Here is a 24,691-nt window from a genome sequence, read left to right on the forward strand (position 1 = left end):
AAAGGAGCAGACAGCAGCCCTGGGATCTTGTGGGCAACCGAGTGTGGAGGCAATCTAGCAAAAATTACAGATGGTGGCTGGTTTGCATCTTTCTCTGGCTGGAAGCCAGCAGGGTTGTGAGCCCACTGCAGCATCCCCTCTGCCACCCGCTCCCCTCCGTGCAGGGGGGAAAAGCTGATGGAGCAGGGTTTCACGCCGACCCTCTCTAAAAAGGCCTCGCTGTTATTAGGACAGGGTGACCTGGAGACACCCAAAGCCTCCCAAAGGCTTAAAATAATGCTCATCACCAAGAAATAAACTTGGACTCCAATCAATCTTAAGGACAAAAAAAACCCAACCATCCCCACCCGCAATAAAAAGAAGTGGCTTCAATGCCCAGCCCTCCCTCTGCCCCCGGCTCCTCTCCACACACACGCAGACCCCATAAACCAGCCGAAAGTGGAGCGAAGCCTCTGGGCACACGGTCCCCGCCATCGATTTTTCGTGGAAGGCGCCCAGAAGGGCCAGTGATGGACTGCGGGGGCCGCAACCCCCCGACCGCAGCAACCGGTGCGGGGGGGAGCTGAGCTGGATCCGTCGGGAAAGGGCTGTCGCTTCATCGCGGTTGTGGCTGTCGGAGCCAGGACCGGGATAGAGAAAAAAGCAAGCGGAAGCCATCAAGGTGGAGAAGAGGAAGCGAGGAAGAAGAAGAAGGGCTGAAGGACTCGGGCGAAGCAGCCATTAGGAAAGTGCTGATGCGGAGGTTCTGTGGTGTCTACGGGCAGAGTTGGAGGAGTTGCTGTTCACGGACAAAGGCGGTAGGAGGGAGTGGAGCTTTGTAGAAGCCGGAGCTCGTCTCACTGGGTGTCTGTGTTTCATTCCCTGTCAAAAAGGCTGGGAGCTGAGGCGGGGGGGGGCTGGTGGAAAGAAAAAAAAAAAAAAAAAATAAAGCAGGGAAGCGGCGAGCTGCAGCGCTCGCTCGGGATCAGATAGCAAGAAAACCAATAGCAGCGAGAAAAAAAAAAAAAAAAAAAAAATAGAAAACCAACCCACACCAACCAACCCACCCACCCACCCTCCACGCTGAGGCTGAAACAGGCAGGTCCCTGCCAACTCCACCGCAGGCAGCGAGCCGGGCAGACGCGCACCCTCCCCGGGCAGGAGCGGAGTTGAGCCCCGAGGATATTTGATGACACTTTGGCGACGATGGGTCCCCCAGCATCTTCCAGAGCCCATTTGAGGGTGAAGGCTCTGAAAGCGCAGAGGGAGTTTGAAGCTAAATTCACCTGAGTCTGGATCTCTTGGTCGCTGGGATTTATCTATATTTTTTTTCTCCAGGAGGAAACTGAACCAAGAAAAAAAGGTGTTGGTTTTGGTTCTCCTTTTTTTTTTTTTTTTTTTTCTCCCAATCTCCCCCCTCCCCCTTTTTAAAAAAAAATTTATTTTATTTCTTTTGGAAGAAGATATATTTTTTTCCCCTGTGGTTGGAATGGAGGGGTTGGGTCTGTGCCTAAGAAGCAGCAGCCGAACGTCGGTCCTGGGAGAAACCGGAATGGATCTGGGGTCCCTCACCAGCTAACTCTCCAGGACCCGCAGCCCCACAGCCCGGGGGGGCTGGATGCAGTGAGAGGTAAGTGACGGCACCACAGCTTCTCCGGCTCCGTCTTAATCCCAAGTCAGAGGCAAAAACAGCAGTCTCATAGTGAGTCAATCGCTTCCACCTATTGCAGCCCTAATGGAGAAATAAGACGGGGAAGTTTCGCAGCAGCAGCTTTGCTGGCGAAGTTCCCCCCCTCCTTCACCCCTGTACCCGAAATGCCAGGTTCGATCCGGGGTTGAATTTTGCAAAGCCGACCGGTGTCACCGTGCCAATGCCGTGGGTCCCCTCCCTGTGTGGCGAGGGTTTGCTGCTGCTTTTCGGGGAGCGTCGGTGCCGTGCGGGGCTCCCGCTCGCTTCCCCCAGCCGGTTCGCTTTCTTGGCCAAAACTTTCGCGCATTGGATTTTTTTCTTTTCTTTTTTTTTTTTTTTTTTGCACATGCCCACGCGGGGTTATGCCCCTATGCACGTGCACATATATGTATACACGCCTGCGTGCGATGCACGCTTGTGTGACCCTCTTGAACCCCATCTGCCTATACAGGGGGGTCATGCCTGGGCTGAGCCCGGGAACTTGGGGGATAAAATGTGCTTCGAAGGCAAATTGCAAAATGCAGGGGGGGGAAAAAAAAAAGCAAAGCAAGCCGGAGACGACAGCAGCAGCAGCAGCATAATTGCATCACTGTAATAGTATCGGCGCTGAGCGGGAGCCAGGCGAGTAAAAATTGTCCAGAAAATGAGCTGTACTAAAGTACCTCCAGTTAGCAGCACCTGCACGCCTTCGCTGGGTGCTGGAGGCTATTTGTATTTTTAGAAGTCTCTCTTAATTATAGAGCAAAGAATGTTGGAGGGAAGATGGTGTGTATTTAGCAGCATTCGTTCCCGGACGGTTTTGCAGCAAATATGAGCGCAAAATCACCAAAAATGGGTTTTTCCTCCCCCTGCTCTTGTGATTTTTGAACCACCTGTTTTGCACTGGTGTTGGCAATCGAGGGCTGGATCTTTTCTTTCCTGTTCTTAGAAAGCGTGGCGATGATTCTGCTTGTGTCCAAAAAAAGATGGGAAGCGACCCGTTGCCTTCCCACAGCCGTCCTCTGCACCCCGAATCAACCCTAATCTCATAAAGGGCTCAGAGACCTCCCTGCTCCCAGCCTGGGGGTGACACTGGTGGGGACAGGGGACACGCGTGCTCGTGCTGGGTCTCTTGCAGGCACCAAAGAGCTGGAGATGCTTTATAGCTTGCTTAAAAAACCAAAACAAACCGAACCAACCAACCAACCAAAAAACCCCACAAACAAAAATACCCCCACCAAAACAAACCCTGCAACAACTCATTTTGCTTCTGTAAAGCTTCTTCCCCTCGTCCCCTTCTCTGCAAAACTTTCCGAGGCCTTTTGTTCAGAACAGCAGGTGAAATTCCCTTTGTGTGAGCACAAAGCAATGAAGCCACCAGAAAATAATGAAAACAAGACTTTACCAAAAAAAAAAAAAAAAATTTAAAAATCCTCGCCTGCTCCTTTCAGGCCTGGAATAACAGCGACTATTCCCATCCACACTGGAGAGGCTTAATAAAACAACGGCTTTGCTGGGGAAGACACCTTAAAGGCCACTTTATTTCTTGCCTCTGATCTGTGACATACTTTGAAATCCTGTATTGCCTCTGCTGCTCTTTACCTGAAAGTCTTGCTGTACCTACGAAGCCAAGGAGGATTTTTTTCGGAGCCCCGAGATGACCCTGGGGGATATGGTGAGTCCCCCGAGACCAGCCGGGGTGGGATGGCCGCGGTTCCCCGGCCGCACGGCACGGTGCTGTGATGCTCCGTGATGCTCCGGGCACGGCCGCTGTTTGCCGTGGGTTCCCCCTTCTCTCCCTGCTGTGGATAAACTTTGGAGGAGCTGTCAGGGAAACTGCATGGCGAGCTTAACCTCGACATTTTCTCCGCACTCGGCATCAGGTTTTAGGGCGTAAATGTGCTTGAGAGACATGGGAACCTCATCCAACCTCTGTGCTGGGGGGGAAAAGGGGACGAGGTAGCAGTTTTTTGAGGATGCTGTGTCTAGAAAGAGCAGGAGCGCCATCGCAATGAGGGATTGCTGGGGGAACGGATCTGTCCCCCTCTCCTGTCACCGCTCGGGTGTGTGACACATGGAGCGGGCACCTTATGTAAGCGATGATGGCAGCTCTGGCCATGTCGTGCCATCCTCCTCCGCCACCGCTGGGCCCTGCGTGGCCTCGGCCACCTCCTTTAGCCCCCATTCTGGGGGTTCCCTCAGGGTGCAGGTGCTGTATCCCCATGGAGGGAGCAGCATCCCCCCCCAACAGCCAGGGGGGCCAGGCTGGTGAATGGCTCCAAGCCCAGAGGTTTGTCTGTGGTTTCTGCAGAGTTCATGGTTGCATCTTTCCCGGCACTGCTTTTGGGGTCCCCAGCCCTGAGGAGGTGGCGCCTGGACCCGAGCCCCTTTCCAGGCTTTCCATGCCCCTTGGCTGAGGTCCAGGTGGTTCGGGTTTGATAGTGCAGGGCAAGGGTTGGCTCTTGTGGGCGAGAAGGGGGAACCCAGCCCGGCTTGCACCCGTTCCTCCTGCTGCCAGCTTGCTGCAGGAGCTGGGAATTATCCTCCGAGCGTGGGGATACTGGCTGGTGAAGGACCTGTGTCCCTGTTCCAGACCATGAACCTGGCCCTCTGTCCTTCCTGGGGGACCCCAGGTGTCCCCGTGCCCACCTGTCTGGTTGCCCTGTGCCCGACGTGTCTGAAATGGGGGAAAGGTGAGAAAAAATGAGCATTAAGGGGCTCAGAGAGCCCCTGCACCCTGGGGAGCAGAGCACAGTGGGTGTCTCACCACCCCGGCCCCATTTCTGAGTTGGGGTAGAAGGGAGAAAGATGGGGAAACTGAGGCAGGGGCTGTGACTCCCCGTGGGGAGCAGGTACCAGGGTCCCTCTGGATGGGGATGAGGAGGTGGGACATTACCAGCCCCTCGAACACCCCAGGTGACTGGGAGAGTGCCAGTGCTGCCCCCACAGCTATGGGTGACTGTGGGCCTGTCACTTTGCTGGGACATGCCCCTCTTTCCCCATTCCTGGCTCATTCCTGCCTTATTCCCTTGTTCTAGCTCCATCCTTTGGTCCCAGCTCAATCCCAATTCCCAGCTCCCTCCCTCGTTCCCAGCTTGCGGCGAGGCAGGACTGCCGGTGGGCGATGGTTTTTTGCAAAGCTCGTTCAGATTCCCCCGTTGGACTCTTGAAGCATCTGCTATCACTATCTCAGTGTCATTATGAATTAATTAACATTAATTCCTTGTTCTGGTATCTCCTATTGCTGGGAGCCTTAGCCTGGGCTTTTTTTCCCCCCACCTCCAAACAGAAATGGCCAGATCCAGACTGTGCCTGGTAGAAAGCCAGAGAAAAGCCACGTAGCTGGGGGGCCATGGGCTCCCCATCATTGTCCCCATTCCCCATCGTGGCAGGGGATGCTGCCAGGCCCCTGCCAGTCCTTTAGCCGGGGTAGGTCTTGGTCCTGGGCGCAGCCCCGATGCTGCCAGCGCTGCCCACCCTCTCGCCGTGCCACCGGCACAGGGCACAGGTGATGCCGGCTGTGCCGTTCCTCACCTCCGCTCCCCTGCAGGGTTGTGGGGCAGGTGATGCTGGGGCTGTCCCTCGGGGGAAAGATGTCCCCTTCAGCTCTGGGGAGCCCTGATCCTGGCTCCCTGGCCGGGGGGATGCTGACCCAGGGATGCTGAACCTCTAGAGATGCAAGGATGGGGGTGTAGCCGGGGCAGGTGGGTTCAGGTTGGGAAAGGGGTTGGGATCCTTTCCCTGCCTGTGCTTATCCTGCTCCGTGCATCACCCCAAGAGAGACACAACCCAGGAGTCACAACCTGGCCACCCATCTCTGTCCCTGTGCTCTCAACCGTGTGGTTGCGCCCCGGCAAAGTCACGGCTGAGGGCTCCAGAAGGACTCAGTGGGATGTGGGTGCAGCACCCGCCACCTCCCAGCCCCATCCTACCCCATTCCTGCCTCGCTCCTTGTCCCACAGAAACTCAACCCTCCCGCACATCTGCGTCCCTCTGCTGCTGCCACATGCCACCACTGTGTGCCCCGTGGCAGGGCCACAACCACCCCCAGGGCCACCCCAAGCCCCCCCGCACCCCTTGCAGCGTGGGCTGGGTCAGTGCGGGGTTCCCCCCATGCTCCGTGAGCCCCGGGGCTGAGTTGGGGTGGGAGTGGCAGCCCCTGGGTGGGCTGGGGGACAACCCTGGTGTCCTACATCCCCGGAGCCCGGTTCGGGCTTACGTAACGGCCGTGCTGCAGTCTGCTCTGCTCAGCCACCGGTGCCACCGGCGGAGCTGCAGCGCGGAGCCCGGCTCCCTGGATATTTGCGTTTTGGGGAGAAGTGGGGGGGAAGGGGACAGATAGGGGACAGGTGAGCCCCGGGGGGTGGCCGGGACCTGGAGGGGGTGGTTGGCAGGGTGGACTGGGCATCTGCTCCCGGTCCCATCTGTCCGGTGACCTTGGGAGCTGAAATCCCCCCTGGGTGTCAGCGCCCTGTGGAAGGAGGGGCTGGGGAGGGGGGAGCAGAGAGAGCCCTGTCCCATCCCTAAATGAGGGGTCAGGTTAGAGACCCTGCTGGCATCGCCTGCCAACCACCCTCCCACCTCTACCCTCCTCAGAGAGCAGAGCCCTGCTGTGCAGACGGGGAAACTGAGGCAGGGGGCTGTGACTCCACGTGGGGAGCAGGTATCAGGGTCCCTCTGGATAGGGAGGAGAGATGGGGCATTACCAGCCCCTCGAATACCCCCAGGCTGGAGATGCCCTGGTCCAGCCTGTGCTCTGCCCGTGGAGCTGGTGTCCCCGCGTGCATCTGGCATGTGGGTACAGGGACTCGCTGGTGCTTGGTGCAGCATCCTCGCAGGGAGCTGCAGCTTGTCTCACATGCCATGACCTGGTGACATGAGACATGGGGGACAGCGGGCTGGGTGCAGCACCCTTCCTACGCCCAGCTTGAGTCCCGGGTGAAGCGCAGGGTGCCAGAGCAGGGAGCCGGGGGTAGAGACCTCACTGTCCGGTCGTGCCGAAGCCGCGGTCTGGTGGGGGACCAGCGTGTCACCATGCCTCGTTTTGAGAAAACCCACTATGTTCCCAGTGCAAAAGATGTGGTGTCACCCACCAGTGAGAGCCAGGACTCCCCGCAGGGTCCCTGAGACCCCCACCCTCCCTCTCCCCCTTTGCCCCCTTGTTCCCAGGCTCGGCTGGTGTTTCTCCTGGATGGGGCAGAGCCCAGGGGTGCCCAGCCACCCCTGACATGTCACCGAGCCCACTGTCACCCCCCGGACACCCCCGCCAGCCCCAGCACCTGCGGTGCACGGCACAGGGACCCTGCGCCCTGAAGCTGGGGGGAACCGAGGACGCTGGTGAGCTCATCCCTCATCCCGGGCCGGGAAAATCATTGCATTGTGCTCGCTGCAAGAGGCTCAAAGGCCTTTGGTTCCCTTTTAGGACACGGCTGGAAAGGAGCCACTGTAACAAATGCCAGGAAAAAATAAGTCTTCAGTAGTGGCTACTTTCTTCATGGGTTTGGAGGGATCCAAATGCAGATCCCTCATCTTGGGGAGCCCTTTGGGGACCCCCCGGTGCTCAGCCTGCAGGGATAAGCCTCCCGCAGCGCTGGGCAGTCAGTGCTGGATCGGGGCCTTTTCTTCTGAAATGCCAAATGTGGGTGATTCACGTGTTTGGGGAAGACGCGTTGGGTGCTGCCCCATGTGCACAGAGGAGCCCTGACACCCTGAGCCCCCCCGGGACACCAGGACACCCAGCACGGTCGGGTCCTGCTCCCCAGCCCCGGCAGCGCGGTGCTGGGCTGGGCTGAGAACACCCTCTAACTCATCACATACGGGGGCCAGCTAATCTCCATCTGACAGCGAGTCATCCTTCCTACCGCGCTGACGGCTGTAATGACAACGTATTTAAAGGGGCTGATGAATTAAGTGCATCTTATAAATGCATCAGATATTAAAATTCCCGTATAATTACAGTGCGACGGATTATGTGTGGTGCTGAAGGGGAAGCAATTCAGTGAAGCAAAGGAATTACAGTCAGAGAGGAGAGCAAAGCGTAATTACACACGGCTCTGCTGCGATGGTGCTGTAAAGCTGGTCGGGAGCGGCAGTGGGAGCAATGCCGAGCGGCACCGGGACTGTGCCGGCACCGGGGCTGGTCCGGGCTGCTGCTGGGGCGGTGGGAAGAGAGTGAGACCCGAAGGGCTTTGTGGAGGGGAGAGAGGGACAGGGCTTTGCTCTGCTTTGTCCCTTCTTTTCCGGGGAGGAAAACACACAACACAGGCCGGCTCGGGGTCTGGGGGCTTTGTCCATCGCTTGCCTCAGCTCGTATAGAGTTGTGTGATACAGTCAGTGCTTGAGCAGATCAAAGATGAAAGAATCCAATTTCCTTTCCATTTCCCTTTCTTTCTTTTCCCTCCTCTTTTCCTTTCTCTCCTTTTTCTTTTCCCTTTTTCTTTCCTTCTTTTCCCTTCTCTTTTCCTTCTTTTTTCTTCTTTTTTACATTCTCTTCTTTCTCTTTTTCCTTTCTCTCCTTTTTCTTTTTCCTTTCTCTCCTTTTTCTTTTCCCTTTTCCCTTTCCCTTCCTTCTTTTCCCTTCTCTTTTCCTTCTTTTTTCTTCTTTTTTACTTTCTTTTCTTTTTTCTTTTTCCTTTCTTTCCTTTTTCTTTTTCCTTTCTCTCCTTTTTCTTTTTCCTTTCTTTCCTTTTTCTTTTTCCTTTCTCTCCTTTTTCTTTTTCCTTTCTCTCCTTTTTCTTTTTCCTTTCCATTTTTCCTTTCCCTTTTCCCTTTTGCCTCCTTCTCAGGGTCAGTGTTCCCAGGTGGTGAGTCCAGGAAGAGGCTGCTGTGTCACCCCACACCCCAATTGTCACCGAACAGGACAGCTGGTCACTCACACCCTCACTCCTCCATATCTCGGTGCAGTGGGGTCTCCCTGGTTCTTTTAACCCCTAAACCCAAAGGGCCCCTGCAAGGGGCCTGAGGGGAGGAATGTCCCCAGCACAATTTGGCTGTGGGGAGCAAAGGCTGCTGGAGCAAAGACTTTTCTCTAACGAGCTGGTGCTGGTTTACCCATTAATTGCATGGAGCCGTGCCATCATTGGACAATTAAGTAGTGTTGTCCCAGGCTCTAATAAGGGTGTGGAGAAAGCGGGACGTGGGACGCTGTGCGATGTCACGGTGCAGGGCTCATCGAGGGGGTCCGGTGCTCTGTTGAGATACCCACGCGTGGGAACTGGCTGGAAACCTGTGAGCACCATTGACCTGTCCTACCACCCCCGGCACTGTCACCTCCTCCTCCTCCCCAAAAGGGCTGAGCGTCCCTTGGGACCATTGTCCCCCTCATGTCCCCAGCCCCAGCCCGCCCTCCATGGAGACCCGGGGCCACATAATGCCTGCCTTCGCTTTTGCAATGGCGCTTGTTAGCTAATTAGCAAAATCTGGCAATCCGCACCGTTCTCCCAGTCATTAATTATTATTAATTATTTGTTATGCAAATAAAGTTGAAGAGTGCAGCGCTGTAGGCAACACAAATGAAAACAGTCCCAGCTCCAGGCGGTTTATGTAATGGCGGGTGAATGGGCATCGCAGGAGCCCCCGGGGCCATATAGTGTCCATATACTGTCCCCTGCGTAGGGGCCGCTACACGTCAGCATCTCCTGGGATCTGGGAACACGTCGATGGCATCAGTGGCGATGGGTGCTGCAGGGCTGGTGCTGGAGGGGACTGCAGGGTCAAAGGATGTGGGATGTGATGGGGAAAATGGCACTTTTTAGGGTGATGGGGGATGAGGGTGCTAGGGGGACCCATGGGTGCAGGGGGAGTATGTCAGCGATGGGTGGCCAAGGCGGGTGCTGCTGGCAGAGGCAGGAAAGGCAATCACCGGGTGAGTTTTGGGGGTGCTGTGGGGTTTCTGTTCCACCCCTTTCCCTGTGGTCTGTACCAAGAGTGATGTCTGGGGAGAAACTGGAATGTTTCACTGAATGGTGCCGTTTCAATAAGTGGCAGTTTCCTGCCTCCATCCTCCCAGGGTGGATGGGGCCAGGACCTCGCTGTGTGTCCCCCCCTGACCCCGCTGTCTGGCCACTGAGCTCGACATCGACCCCAAATGCAACCACCCATCATGTCCCCGTGTCACGGAGCGATAAAGCCGGTGGCACCGTGCCGCAGGGACACAGGCTGGCAGTGACGGGGCCTCTACCCAACCCCTACCTGAGCAGTTGGAAAGGGAACCGAGAAAAAAATGGAAATTAAAGAGAGGAAAGAATTAATAAGGATCCTGCCGCGACCACAATTGCTTTGTTTCAGGAGAGCCGATACCGCACGCTCGCTAATGCCGTTCCTCAGAGGCCGTCGGGAAGCGGTGGGGTTTTGGCGATGCTCAGTGGGGTTTTGGTGATGCTTGGCTGCAGTTTTGGTGTTAGAGCTGTGCTTGGTCCCTGCCCAGCTGGTGATGTCCCTCGGTGTCTGGCTGCTGTTCCCAGCCAGGCTCTGCAGTGTGAGCAGCCGTCATTGCAAAGCAACGACCTGGCAGGGCGGAGATTTGGGGTGAGAAATGTGTTTTCACAGGGTGATACCTCTCCTGCTGGGCACGGCTGCGGGGTGATGCCCTGAAACGCTGGCCAGGTTGGTGGGGGGGCTGCTCTCGCTCCTCTGATTAGGGGATAGACTAGAATCATAGAATCATTTTGGTTGGAAAAGGCCTTTAAGATCGTCGAGTCCATCCTATAGTGGCTGCACAGTGCACTCTGGATGCCCTGAGCACAAGACAACCTGCATACTTATAAAAATCCTCTTTTGCTGTACACGAAGCACCACGCAGTTTGCCTGCACGTCCCTCCCCAGCACCTGGTGTTATTTGCTTTTTTGCACTTACTAGATCCCCCAGTTACAACCCCATAAGCCTCGTTTAGAGAAACTCTCTAACCCCATCCTGGGGTACTTGCCATGGGCATTTCTTTAGGGGGAATTCAAAGCAGGGAAGGGAGAGGGATTTTGCACAAGCTGTGCTCAGAACTGCAGCCGATATCCCACAAAACTCTCCCGTTATTTCTGTGCGCGATGTCCATAGGGAGGTCGGGCTTTTTTTCCTTCTCTGCTGCAGGAATCAGCTCCATTTGCTGCCAGGGTTATCTCCATCCTCCAGCTTGCTGCACGCTCTGCTAGTTCACCATCCCTCCGAGGGCTGGGGCTCGACCCCAGCTGGGCAGCACGTGCCCCAGTGGAGGAGGATGAGGTCTTTATTTTCCCACCGCCAATATTGCGTCTGGAGATTAAAAACCTGCAGAAATATTGGGGATTTGTGGAGGTTCCCCACCTGCTGCCACAACTGCCTGGTTGCTTGTGTGTGCTCATCACCCCATCCTGAGCCCAAGGCTGAGCTGGAGGGGCTGGGGCCATATGCCTGTTTCTAATAAAGCTCAGCTCCTGCCGTGAGCTGCTCCAGATGATAACGGCGGGGATGCCGGCACTGGATGGACCTCATGGTAAACACAAAAAGCGACTGAGGGTGAAAGGACTGGGCTCCGGCTCCGCATCTGTGGGCTTGGCCAAAATAAGAATTCTCTAAGGAGCTGGGAAAAAACCTCTTGCTCAAGACCTGGCCCCAGTTGGGGGATGTGGGGGCTGCGGGGGGCACAGCAGGAAGGAAGCGCTCGGCGAGGGCACAGCCAGCACTGCGTGCGCGTCCTTCCATATGTGCTATTTTCAGCTTGATGGGGAGCAGGCCAAGTTCTCCAACAGATTGAGTTTGGAGCTGAAATCCTCCTCTCCTCCTCCCAACCTGCAGGCACGGGGAGCCCGAGTGCGCCCAGGGCACCTCGCTCTTCCCCGCTCGGTCTGTGTTCCCACGGGGGAAATGCACCGATGCTGCACGCACGATCCCAGCACTGCCGCTGCCCAAGCGCCCCCTCATAGCAAAACCACAGGATCTGACCCTGCTCAGGGCGAGCAGCAGCTCCAGCTTCTCCCCTTCCCACTTCGGGCCGGTCCAGACATCCTCACAAACCCATCTCTGCTCCATCACAGACCTGCACCATCTCTTGCCTTTGGCTTCGCACATTTGTGTGTGCTCCCACCCGCTCTCTCCTCGTTTGGTTGGGGTTTTTTTATGTGTGTTTTGTTTTGTTCTGTTTTCCCAAGCAGAAAGTATCCCTCTTTCCTCCTCTCCCCAAAGCCCCCTCCTGCCGTCTCCCCTCTCCCGTGCGGCTATGACCCCTCCAGAAGTGCAGCTGCTTTTGCGGCCGCGTCCTTGCCCTGCTTGAAATGCAGGAAAGAAATCCATGTGCAACTTACTGTCTCGATACCCTGTAATCATTTTGTCAGCCAAAAAGCACTTTTGTCAAACCCCCACAGGCAAACTGGGAGGGGATGGATTGGGGAGAGGCACCTGACACCAATCTGTGCTCTTTTTCCCCCTCTTTTTTCATTCTGACTTTTGCTCTATGGGTGGGACGAGTGTTGGGTTTGTCTGCCCCTCTCTGGGTGCTTTGGTGACTGTCCGGAGCGAGTGAAAGGAATAAGGAAAATGTCACAGGAGAGCAGTGAGGATGGAGAAGATGCATCGCCAGCGGCTGGGTTTGCTCGGCAAAGGGCAATTACACAACGGGAGGAGAAAGCTGCTTGGCTGCAGAGGGTTTTCCAGCAGGAAGCAATGGAGCCCCGGGCTCCATCACCTGCAATGGCCCCAGGAGTGGCCCTGGCCCCATTCAGGTGCTGGAGGGCATTAAATGGCTCCTGTCCTGTGCCAGAGCAGCTCTGGGGGATCTTTTCAGCGGGAGGTTAATGGCATCAGTCCTGAAAGGAGCTGAGCTGGGCAGCAGCAGCTGCCCTGACCCGACCTGGAGCGGTTCCTTTCTCCCCGGGGAGGGTCACCGAACAGGACGTGGTTGCCCTTGGTGCTGGCTCTTCTTCTCTTGGGGGTCCCTTTCTCAGCCCCTTCAGCATCCCCACTGAGTGTCTGGGGTCACAGCAGTGTGTGACACCAGCCCTTGTCCTCCGGGAAAAGGGCAACGGAGCTGGGGAAGGGGCTGGAGCACAAGTGTGATGGGAGCGGCTGAGGGACCTGGGGGTTCAGCTGGAGAACAGGAGCTGAGGGGAGACCTTCTGATCTCTGACCTGCCTGAAAGGAGCTTGGAGCCGGGGGGGGGGTCGGGCTCTGCTCCCCAGGAACAAGCGCCAGGACCAGAGAAAACGGCCTCAAGTTGCGCCAGGGGAGGTTGAGGTTGGATCTGGGGAGCAATTTCTTCCCCCAAGGGCTGTGGGGCATTGGAACAGGCTGCCCAGGGCAGTGCTGGAGTCACCATCCCTGGAGGGGTTGGACAGACGGACATGAGGTTCTCAGGAACACGGGGCAGTGCCAGGATTGCGTTAACGGTTGGGCTCAATGATTGTGAGAGTCTCTTCCACCCAAAATGATTCTGCTATTCTGTGATTCTTAGAGCAGACAGCTCATATGGCCTCGAGGACAGACTCTGCTTTACCCCAGTGTTGGGTTCCCAGGGACAGGCAGGTGGGGTGGGGGTCACAGGACCTCTGGTTTGGGCACCCCGGCATGCAAACCAGGAGCACGGCTCCCCTGCCTTTCTTTCTTTTCCGCCTGGCCCTTGCCCGAACATTTGGCCTGCATCATGCGGGCACCGTGGTGATTTTGCACGGAGCCGATCCATTCTCCCCAGCCCTTCCGCTAATGAGCAAACAAACGCCTGGGACGGCTGCGGCTCAGGAAGGTCAGAGCCATCGCAGCCTGACGGCCCCACGGGCCCATCGTCCTCACGACTTTCCTGTGTCCTCAGTGATGTTTTGGGGTGCAAAGGGGGCCTGAGAACAAGGTGCACCATGGAAATCTTGCGTCTGGGCTGGTACCGTCAGCTGGAAAAATGATCAGCCCTAAAGCAAAGAGCTCATGGATCTTCGCGTTACAAACAGGCGGTCGTTAACTCTGCATGAAGTATCTGCAGGTCTCAAGCACAGAAAAAACATCCAAAAAAACCACTTGGAAAATGCTGCTTGTCTAATTAGGGTACAAGGAAAGACTCATCCATCCTTATGTGTCCGGTGTGTCCTCATCTGTGCACGTGAAATTCAGGTCATCAAACACTCGCAGCAAGGCGCTCCCGTCCGGAGACAGGTCTTTAAATCATCCCCGAGCGCTGGGAAAATTGCAGACAGCTCAAGAGCAGAAAATGAAAAGGCGAAACATTGTTCCTGGAGCTTTTGCCCTGAATTATTTGCTCAGCTTTAATAATAAGTTACACACAAGCAAAACTGAAGCGACTCAGATGATTGTCTGGGGAAAACTAGTGCGGCGGATGCTGCGGAGCGGTACCCGGTGCCTTTGGGGTTGGGAACTGATGTGCTCTGGGACGATGGGCTGGGAAAAGAGGGAAAAATAAACCCTCTTTAACATGTTTCGGTGCAGTATCCAGATGTGGGAGCTGGGACTGAGGCTTTTTCAGTTATTTTTCGGGAGGCAGAGGGGAAGGCAGTGGTGGGATGATCCTGCTCTTCCTCCTCTCCACTGGCCCCATCACTTCCATGGGCTGATACCCAGGAGGCACCAGCGGGGCAAACTCTGGGCTGTCTTCCCTGCCTTATTCTAGGCTGGTTTAACTAAATCCAGCATGTTTAGGATGAATCGCTCCAGCACTGCTGGTTGTGACCTGCTGGGCACTGCGCTTGCTGAGCCTCTACAATTCTCCTTTTATTGGTAAAAATGAGAAGTTGCTTTTTTCTGCCTTTTTCTCCAGGATCACAGACTGCAAATAATGATTGCCTTAAACATAGGCTGTTTCACAGCTTGCTGGCGCTTTCGGGGATGGAATCGCTGGGTGTTCAGTGCCGGTGACACCATGAGCCAGGCCGGTCCTGTGCTGGCATGGTCCAACAGGTGCCTTAATTTAACTTGCCTTAATTTAACTCTGCTTAATTTAACTCTCCCTTTTCTCCTTGTTATCTTTTTTAATGAAGCAGAGTAGATGAAGTCTAGTCACAAACCATGCATTGCATCCTGCCCACCCTGCCCAGGGTTCCACTCATAGAAAGGCGATGGCCAGGCTGGATCCCACTCCATTCAGCTATGACGGATCCTATTTTCTTTTGTGCCCGATTTTACTGGGTCACACGAAGGATGAAGAGGTGTTTGCACCATGTACCCGTACCCAAACCCATCTCCTTGGATTTATTGGTTTCTGTTTGATGCTTTTCCTCCCGTTTCCTTTCCGTGGGGTTATACATAGCTGGGCCAACTCTGGTCCTCATCCTCCCCTCCCTCCCACCTCCCCAGATGCTGCCTGGAGGAGGCAGGTACCTTGTTCCCAGCCAAGGGTGCTGTCAGGGCTTTGCCCAAGGGCACAGGTATGAAACTTCCAGCAGGAACAATTTGCTGCAGAAATTATGCTGAACTAGCCCACTTGGGTGGTTTTCAGGGCAGCAGCCGGGAGTGCACTGGAACGATCTCCCCCGCTTGCTTCCAGTTTGATCCCGCAACCCAAAAATATTCACAAGGAAAATCTGAACTACCGATCCTATACCCTCTGGGCTGGGACCTGGTTTTGGTATTTCTGACAACAGCAAAATATCATGTTTTCCCCCAGCTCCTTCCCCACATGACTCCCATAAAATCCCCGAGCATTTTGCCGATGCTGCATCCCTGGAGACCCTGGAGGGTCTGGGCGCGTGGTGCAGCGAGCTCTCTGGGAGCCTGGAGCGCGGCTCGGCATCTGCCCGGCTGCTGGCAAGGTCCAGCAACCTTTTCCCCAAATGGAAAGCATGTTTTCAGGGTAAAAAAAAAAAAAAATTAAAAAATCACAACAACAACAACAAAGTCAGTAGCTGCGATGCCATCTGTGTCTGCAGCATCGCACCCCAGGGACAAGCCACCCGAGGAGGGGATGCTCTGCTATGATGGGGGGATATGAGCCTTCCTCCTCCCTTCCTCACCCTTGGAGAGGAATGTCCTGCTTCTCTGGGGAACAACATATCTCCTTGGCATCTCTCTCTTTGGAAGCTTTGATTTCTTTTCCAACTGTGGCTCTCCGGCCTCAGCAGCATGTCTTGGATATTTTTTTCTCCCCGCGGTCCCCCTCCCATTGATCCTGAGGGGAAGGTTGGTTGGGAATCTCTCCGACCGCCCTGGCTGGAGGGGATGGAGGGCTGGGGGCAGCGAGTTGCCAGTTCATTTGTTTTCCTCGATGGGGCTTCAAAAAGTGATGGGCTGATGCGTTTGGAGTCTCAGGGGGGCAATTTCCCTGGCAGCATCCAAGTTGTGTCACCTCTCTGCTTGGCTCTGTGACGACAGTGTTGATTTGAATTCTCCCAACTTAAGACTGATTTAAATGATGCTGAAGTTGGGGGGGTGGCATGTGGGAGTAGAGCACTGAGCGCTATTCTTTTTCGGTTGTCATATGCCTCCATAAAGACTTCTGCCTTGGGGATTTGCATAGATCCGTGGTCCAGATTGTGCTATGAAAACCACCGGTGGTCTGCACAGCTATGGCAACAGCTTCTGCGCCAGCTCCCAAATCAGACAAAGCTGAAAAGTTTTTTATGTGTGTTTGCAAGTCTTTGTGCCACGGCCATTCTTCTTTGGTTTGAAGGCTGCAGCCGGGACTCACAGGGCAGTGGGGAAACCCGCCCCACTCCTGATGGCTGCATTCTGTTCTGTTCTGTTCTGTTCTATTCTATTCTATTCTATTCTATTCTATTCTATTCTATTCTATTCTATTCTATTCTATTCTATTCTACTCTATTCTATCCTATCCTATCCTATCCTATGCTATGCTATCCTTATTCTATCTTATTCCCATTCCCATTCCCATTCCTATTCCTACTCCCATTCCTACTCCTATTCCTATTCCTATTCTATCCTCCACCGGCGTGTGCTGCTTTGCTGAGCGCTCCCAGCCTCGTGCTCGAGACTACTCTAATTTAATGGTGAGGTCAGGAAAAAAAACTGTTCTTGGTGCTTTTGTGAAAAATAGGTGTTTGGGTAATGACCTCATGGGGAGGGAGGCTGCAGAACGAGCTCGTCTCCTACCAGTGAAACCGCAGGAGGAGAAGGAGGGGGATTGTGCAAATGTCCCAGCCACAGGGAAAGCTTAATTTGGCAGTTGTAATTGCTGAGGACACGCACATCTGTAGGAAAGCAGGCTCCCTTCCTCGCCTTGCTCCCAGAAAGCCTTGTTTGTTTAATTTTATCTCACAGAGAAAATTATAAAAGGAAAAAAAAAAAAAAAAAGGCAAAGCACCACGCTGTGGTTTTGCTCAGCTGCAGCACAAAAACAACCCAGCGGAGCCCAGAGAGTGCCAGGGGCTGGATCCCTCCTCTGCGCCCGGGTGTTTCCATCAGGGCGAGGGGCAGCGAGGGGGCCCTGCTCTGCTGGGACCCCCCTGACCCCAGCCCCGGGGCCGGCAGGATGGATTTGGCTGTAGAAATCACCAGATCTAGAGAAATCCAGACATCGCACTCGCTACCCTCCCCGCCTTCCACCTCGTGCCCATCGAAACCTCGTCACTCAAAGCAGCCATATCCATCAAACAGGGAGATGTTTGCCCTTGGTGGGGCTGGAGGAGGCTGGGGAGCCCCAGCACAGCAGCCTGGCTTGCCCAGGTACCAGCAATGCACTTTCGGACTGAGCAGAGTGGACAAGGTTGCATTTTGGGGCAAAAAGTTGAGATCTTTGGGGTGGTCAAGCTGTCATCTAAACAGTCATGGCCAGTCGGGGCTGGCGCAGCTGGGTAACGTGGGAGCGCATGTGCTCTGTTTTCAGCTCATTTTCTTCATTGTCATTAGTTTAAATTTCTGAGGGAGTCTGGGCTTGGCATCAGACGCTGACATCCTTTAATTTAGTAAATGTAAAAATGGGACGTTTTCCAACCGGAGCGATTAGAAACGTCCTGCTCCGTTCCCCAGCGGCGGTGTCGGGCGCTGGCCGGGCTGTCACCCCGCACTGTCGGCCGTCCTGTCTCCCCCCACCCCCGTCAGTGTGACTGCGGCTGAGACCTCCCACACTCGTCACACGGGTGTGACAGCCTGTCACCACCATCCCTGCCCGCTGCTCAGCGCTGCCAGGAGCAGCCGATGGTCCCGGCTGGCAAAGAGCAATGGAGGGGCTGGATGCAGTAGAGGAGGTTTTTTTTGGGGGAGGGATGGAGCTGTGCCTCCCCGTGACACCCCCCCACAGCACCCGCTGAAATCCCATCCCTGCAGTAACACCTCTTTGCCCTGACAAGGGCCTTCTCCACCTCCGGCTTTGCGTATAACGGCGCGTGTCCCCCCCTAAGCCGCTTAATGAGGATTAAGAGGCTAACGGGCTTATTACCAGCAATTATTTCCACAGCCCTGCAGGTGTCCCTGAAAACGGCCCCGCGCCCCCCCAGGAACATCCTGCTGGCATCGCTGCCAGCCTGGGATGCCACGAGCTTGTCAGTGCTCAGCTGGACTCAAATCAGTGGCTGTTTTCAGGGTGTTTTTACACTCTTACAACCATCCAGGCTGTGGTTTTGTTAGGGGAGGGTGTGGGGGGGTGGCATCCCTATGGATACGTCCCCCGGCCCTGGTCCCTCTTGCTCTGCCCCCAGAGCGGCTCTGCAGCATCCCCGGGCGGTCGCCTGGAGACCGCCGTGGCGGGTTGCCACAGCGACGGAGCCTTCGCTCAGCATCCCTCCAACTCCGCCGCCCTGGTCAAAGTTGTGTGATAGAAAAATATCCCGGGGAGGGGGCAGGAAAACCCCCTCCCCAGGCAGCAGGAGCAGGCTGGGGAAACTGAGGCATGACTGGTGGAGTTGGAGGCAGCTGCGAGGTGATGGACAAGGTTTTGGAAGCTGCCCGTGGGTGTAATGGGGCAAAAAGTGGGAGAAATGGGACTGGTGGAGGGGAGGGTGTACCTGCAGTCGCTGGGGGGTGTCAGTGTTTTGTGGGGGCAGGTGCTGGTGCAGCATCGTCCTCCTGGCGTCAGCAGCTGATTGTCACCATGGCGATGTCACAGCCCTGTTCGGGCTGTCATCTGCTCTGACATCCCGCGCGTGCCAGGATGTGCTGGAGGGGTGTGCGCACCCCGGGAACTGATCCCCCCATCAGCCACCCACAATCCAGTCAAAAACCTGGACCCCCCCTCTCCGGCACAGGGCAGAGGGACCAGCCACGATGCCACCAGGGATGGGGTCCCATGGGGCCACGCTATGGCACGGGCTGGTGCCTGGCCCTGGGGACCCGCTGCAGTGAGAAAGAGGAGGCTGAAGCCCTTTGGGGTGACACTGGTGCCCCCTGCCACCCCTTCCGTGGAGCTCTCCCCGCCCTACTGAGCCCTTAATTACAGATGATGTCCGGGAGGGCGAGGAGAGCTTACGTAACTTCAGTGTTCGGAAAATTCTTTCTGCTCCCTTATCGGCTTTATAAATATCTCAAACTCAGGCCAGGGCAGGCTGGGGGGAAGGCGATGACATGGGCTGCAGCTGATCCCCATGCTCAGGCCCATCCAGCCACCGTGCCTCAGTTTCCCCCTCTCTACAAACAAAAGCATCCCTGCTGCGGTGCTAAGGGGAGGGCTCCTTGCTCCTGGTGTCGGCACCCTGGGACCAGCAAGCATTTATCACCCCCAGCAGAAAAGGAAGGCAATTTTTCTTCCTCCCCTGGAAAAAGCTTGAAGGTGCTTTTTGGGTCATGGCCACCATTAAATGGCAAGTTCAAAAAAAACCCCCAAAATCCTGCCTGCGGCCACCGACTGCCTTGCCCTAATCTAGTCTCACATCCCCCAGGTTTTAATTTGTTGCATCCTTCTAGCTGGTCCTTCATGTCCTAAAACCCCCTGGGTTGGGGCCGTGCAGTGCTTTAGTGCTTGGTGGAGTGCTGGTGGTGGGTGCTCACCCTGTCCCCCCTACACCGTCACACCCTCCTGATCCCCCTGCCATCGGCGCGTCCGAGCCAGGGGACGTTGGGATGCTGGCGAGTCCCGAGCATCACTGGCAACCGCCGCAGAAGGTCTGGAGCTGGAGAAGGGGCTGGAGCAGGGACCCCCGCTCACATGTGTTTGCATTTATGCCTCTTACAAAGTTATCCTCCCCCCGCGGGGATGTCGGAGGGCGGCTGGGGCCGTGTCGATAGGAGCTCACACGGCGCACACAACCAAGGGCGGCCAGGGCGGCGTTGTGTAACTCTCCGTGCGGCTCGTCACCGGGGGCATGTCACCGTGTCCCACCCTCGCCAGCACCACCAGACGTGGACGCTGCCCCAGCCGCAGGGCACCTTTGCTCCGTGCCCACCCGCTGGCACCCAGCTGGGCTGGGATGCTGTGGGACATCTGGCTTTACACCTCCCAGGGATGCTGGAAGACACGACTGGCACCCTGGGGGTTTGGTAAGCCGTTGTGGCTGGCAGTGAGATGCCACTGCCTTTGTCCCCCAAAAATCTTCCCTTGACAGTATTTTGATTTTGTTTGCTGGAGAAATGGTCCCCTGCTCCTCATCAACCCGTGTGCGCATGCACAGCGGTGCCCAGGCTCACCAACGCTGGGCTTTGCACTTGCCTTGTTTACTGTAGGGTTGCCCAGGAACACATGTGAGGGTTATTATTTTAGGGCTGGCCAAAAAAAATAAAGGGATTCCTGGCTTCTCCTTTATTGCTTTGGTGATCCTGCAGTGTGTGCCTGAGCGAGCTGCCCATCAGTGGGTGCACCTGGGCTGTGCAAAGGAGTGGACGGGGGAACACAACCGGGTGTGTGCCGAACCTCAATGGTTTAAAAATTATTTTTCAAATGCCCAGGTCTCTGCCCGCAGGGTCTGCAGCTGCCGGGCCCCTTAACGAAGTGACGCACAACAGCGCCCGAGACTGGGGCACAGAAATAATGAGAAGGGAGTTATTTTAGGCACTTGCACAGCTGCCCAGTGGGTACCTGTGTGGCCACCCCTGTTTGAGCAGGGCTTCCCAAAGGAGGTGGGTGACCTGGGTGGTGGCAGTGGGGTGGCCCGCAGGACCTCTCCCCTAGCTTGTGGGGTACCAGTCCCAGTGGATGCTGACGTCGGGCAGAGATTTGACTTCTTGCTGCTGGGGCTGGGCTGAGAGGGCACCCGGGGCTGGTACCCACAGGCAGGGAATGAGAAGGATTAATTGAGTCGCTGATCCCTGATGGTGAGAGGGGACAGGGAGCAGCGAGCCCCCCCGGCGTTATGCAACGTCTGTGCTAAATCTTCACTGCAGCAGATAAAGATGGTCCCCAAAATACCCTGCCCTGCCTTTGCCACCCCTGCAGCTACTTGGGTTTAGGGTCATGTCTGCAATCTGGAGGTGGCTGGCTCCCCGGTGACATCGGAGCAGGGTGGAAAGGGCAGAAACCCAGTGCCACAAACCTGGTAGCCCTGGGAAGGAGATCTCTGACCAGGCTGAGCTCGAGGAGAGTGTTAAAAGAAGCCCTCGGTGGATTTAAAAGACACCGAAACTCTTGAACTGATGTGTGCAGAGCCATAAGCTGCAGAAAAACTAGTAGCAGCAAAGCAGCAAAAAGGCATCTTTCGTCTTGAAGATGTTGGGCGCATCACGTGTGTGCCAGGGGGGGTTGTCACCCCCAACAGAAAAGGAGGGGGATTTTTCTTCCTCCCATGCGAAATGCTTAAAGATGGGTTTGGGCCATGGCTATGGTTAAATAGCAAGATCAAAGAATCAAGGTCTTGCCTTGGACCACCGACTGCCTTACTGCAGTCTAGTGTCTGATCCTCCAGGTTTGAATTTGTTGCATCCTTCTGGCTGGTCTTTCGCATCCCCAAAATCTCTGAAATTCCCTTCTAGATGCTTCTCTTCCAGTCCCCTGAGATCACGAACGTATCTTGGGCTTCCTACACTGCCATGACTATAATTTTCTCCCTACTTCTTAGAAACACCACCAAAGGTGGATGTCCCCCTTGCTGGCAGTGGCTCCTCATGGCTGCAACCGAGGTGCCAGCTCCTGTACATGTAGGGAAGAAGAGAGGCTGTAATATGAGCTGGGGAGCAATTAGCCAGGACGGTGACGTGCTGCCCGGCAAAGTCCCCGCCGCCTGCTCGCTCGCTTGGCTGCCGGCATCGGGCTCAGCATCTGCGGCTCTTGGTGCGATCGTGGGGTAAGTAGAGCCAGGAGGGTGGCTCTGCTCGAGCATGGCATGTGCTTCCTCCTCATCTCCTTCCTCCTGGGGCTAAAAGTCAAGTTGAGGGCTCTGCTGACACCTTCATCCATGGCGATGATGAAGGGTGCTGGAAATGGCAGCCTTACCCCGACATGGCCATGGAGCCAGGAAAATTGCCTGGGATAGTGGGACACAGGATGTATTTCTCGCCAAGAGTTGAGCAATGTCTAATGCTTGGCTAGAGCAGGAATAACTGTGGGTTTAAAACCCAAAGAAAGAGTGGTGGATGCTGATGAACAGTTGATGGCTCAACTTTGCTTAAATTCCATCTCCCTTTGCTGGAAGGGACTTGTGCATCCTAAACTGGCTCTCGTGCTCATTCCGCTCTTCTCCGGCTGAAATGTCACCATTGGGAGAGCGGCGCCGAGCGCCCGGGCAGCCGTACGATGCTCAGTGTCGCTCTCCCCACGGCTCACGGTTCCACCTGCCGCACGTCTTGCTTTCAGGATAAACACTTCCCGGGCGCGGGCTCTGCCCACGCATACACACACACATAGGATTTCCCTTGAGATGCAGCTCCTGGAAAGGGGTTTTGCATTGGGTGAGAGCAGAGCTCCGTGGGAAAACCCGCCTCGGGAGGGATGGGATTTGGGAAAGGGATGTTGATGGGAGCTGCGCAAGTGGGAAGTGGAGGATTTGTCCTGGCACAGGCAAGCTGGGGCTGAACAGGGTCCAGATCCACCACCTTCTGGCTCTAACCCTAAGGTGTAGGTAGCAGTCGCTCTGTGAGAGGGGTTCTTGAAAGAATTCATGCCTGTGATACCCCGGGGATGTTGCTGAGCACTGCCCTGGTGCTACCTGGATCTTTTCCATCTGGTTGGTGATAGAATTACTGGAAGAGGTTGCCCAGAGCGGTGGTGGATGCCCCATCCCTGGAGACACCCCAGGCCAGGCTGGACGGGGCTCTGAGCAACCTGAGCTGGTGCAGATGTCCCTGCTCATGGCAGGGGTGGACTGGATGAGCTTTGAAGGTCCCTTCAACCCAGACTATTCCATGACTTTATGGTTCTAAGAAAACCTGCTTGAAGACATTTGCCCTTTTGGTTCCCTTTTCCCTTTCTTCCCACAGTGCTTTCTAGCAGCCAGGTGGTTGCCCTGAGCTGGGACAGGGTGGTTGCCTTCCCCTCAAGCACCTTGGAACATGTTGGGTGGGAATTCCCAATGGGAATCTGCATCCCTGAAGGCCCCGGCAGTGGCACAACAAGGACACAGGGCTGGCAGGAGCGCGACCGGCTGGTTTTGGCTCTGCCATTGTCTGCACGCAGCCCCATCGCTGGTGTTTGTCTCTGGGGTGGTTTGGGGCTGGAGCCTGGCACGCGTCCAGATTTGGGAGCACGCAGGAAAGAGCGGGGCCACGTGATGGCGGGGAGCGCGCGGGGGGGTGCAGGGACACCCCAAGGTCACCCACCCATAAACACCCTTTGGCCCGCGCAGGGATGGGGGTTTTTTGGGAGGAAGGAGCCTGCTGCAGAACGGGACTTCCCTGGGGACTTGCACATCCCACCAGCACCCCAAGCACAGCCAGCCCTGGCGATATTTCAATTCGAAGCCCCAGACACCAAGTCTCACCCAGGGTGGGGTCATCTTCACCCTCCAAACACCCCACTGACTCTGTATCCAGCTCCCTCCACCCAACACCAGACATTTCTATCACCCATGTCCCAGTCCTGCCACCCCAACCACCGTGGGGAGAGGGGACAGGGCATCGCTGCCGCAGAGACTTAATTCCCGGGGCCACAGGGCTGCCGGGAGCAGATCTCTGACGTCCTGCAGGACAAATCCTGCGGGGTGCAGGGGTCCGGGGCATCAGCAGGCTGGCAAAGCTGCCCTCCCCCTTGCTAAATCCTTTCCCTGGCGCAGGACAGTAGGTTACGGGACTCGCCCAGAGGTTGGATTTAAGGAGATTACAACTTCTCCTCCAGGATAATCTAGAAATTCAATTAAAACTCTCTGTCTCTCGCCTGGGCTGCAGCAGGGCCACGGGGCACCCTGCGCCCGCAGCCATGGCCGGGGAGCGCTGGGGAGACCCCCCCGGCTGCGCAGCAGGTAAGGGCTGACCCCCCTTCCCGGGGTCTGGCTGGAGCCCCCCCTGCTCACGGGGACAGATGGGGCTCTGTGCCTTCCCGGGGCGATTTGCTGGGGTATTAACACCCGTCCTCTGAGCTGGGGCAGCCAGGGGGGCTGCGGGGAAGGGGATGCAGGAAGCGGGGTGCGGGTGCCCTGGAGGTTTGGGTAAGGGTGTCCCAGGGGCAACACAGTCTGGCTGCACCCCTGGTGTTTTGGGGCATCCTTTGGCAGCCCCTAGTGCAGTTTGACCCCACCCAGGCCTTCGGCCCCCCCTTGCCCTCATCCTCACCCCCAGCCATGTCGTGCTGTCCGGCTGTGAGCGGACAGACAAACAACCAATATTTCCCTGGTACATGAGATGGGATTTCAGGACCTGGGGAGGTGGCAGGGCTGGGGGGACCTTGGGTGCTGCTGTGTTTCCCAGCCCCGCTGTGCTGCAGCCAGGCTGGGGGGGACATCGCTCGGGAATGGTGGGGGAGATGTACAACCCTGGGGTCTGACCGCTGCGGCGTGTGGGTCCTGGGTACCGGTGCTGCCGGGGCTGGAACGGGCACAGAGGTGGCTGGATTGGGACGCTCGGTCACCCCATCATGCTGTGGATTTGGGGACCAACGGTGTGCTCAGCGCAGCCTCTGATGGGATCTTTCCCAGGATCTCCTCTGATCCAGGACACATTTAGCAAGATTTTTGGGGTGCTTAAGCACAGGCCACCTGGCCCCAGCGGTGCCGAGTGCTGCACGTGGCCCCTTTTCTCCTCCTGTGCCCGTGGTGGCATCTGCACATGGCTCGGGAGGACAGGGATGAGCCGGCACCTCTCCAGGCACCCTGTCACCTCTGGTCTCCCTC

General features: G+C 56.2%; 1 protein-coding gene across 1 annotated transcript in view; it reads left to right on the plus strand.

Annotated features, from left to right (window-relative positions):
• The first annotated feature begins 1,074 nt into the window (after nt 1-1,074).
• Nucleotides 1,075-24,691, plus strand: part of LOC135994558 (ATP-sensitive inward rectifier potassium channel 12) — a 34,478-nt gene continuing 10,861 nt past the window's right edge. The window contains exon 1 of the mRNA XM_065645162.1: nt 1,075-1,609. The gene's annotated coding sequence lies outside the window, so the exon portion shown is untranslated. The remainder of the gene's footprint in view (nt 1,610-24,691) is intronic.

Source organism: Caloenas nicobarica, chromosome 14 (genome assembly GCF_036013445.1).
Source record: "Caloenas nicobarica isolate bCalNic1 chromosome 14, bCalNic1.hap1, whole genome shotgun sequence".
NCBI classification, from domain to species: Eukaryota; Metazoa; Chordata; class Aves; order Columbiformes; family Columbidae; genus Caloenas; species Caloenas nicobarica.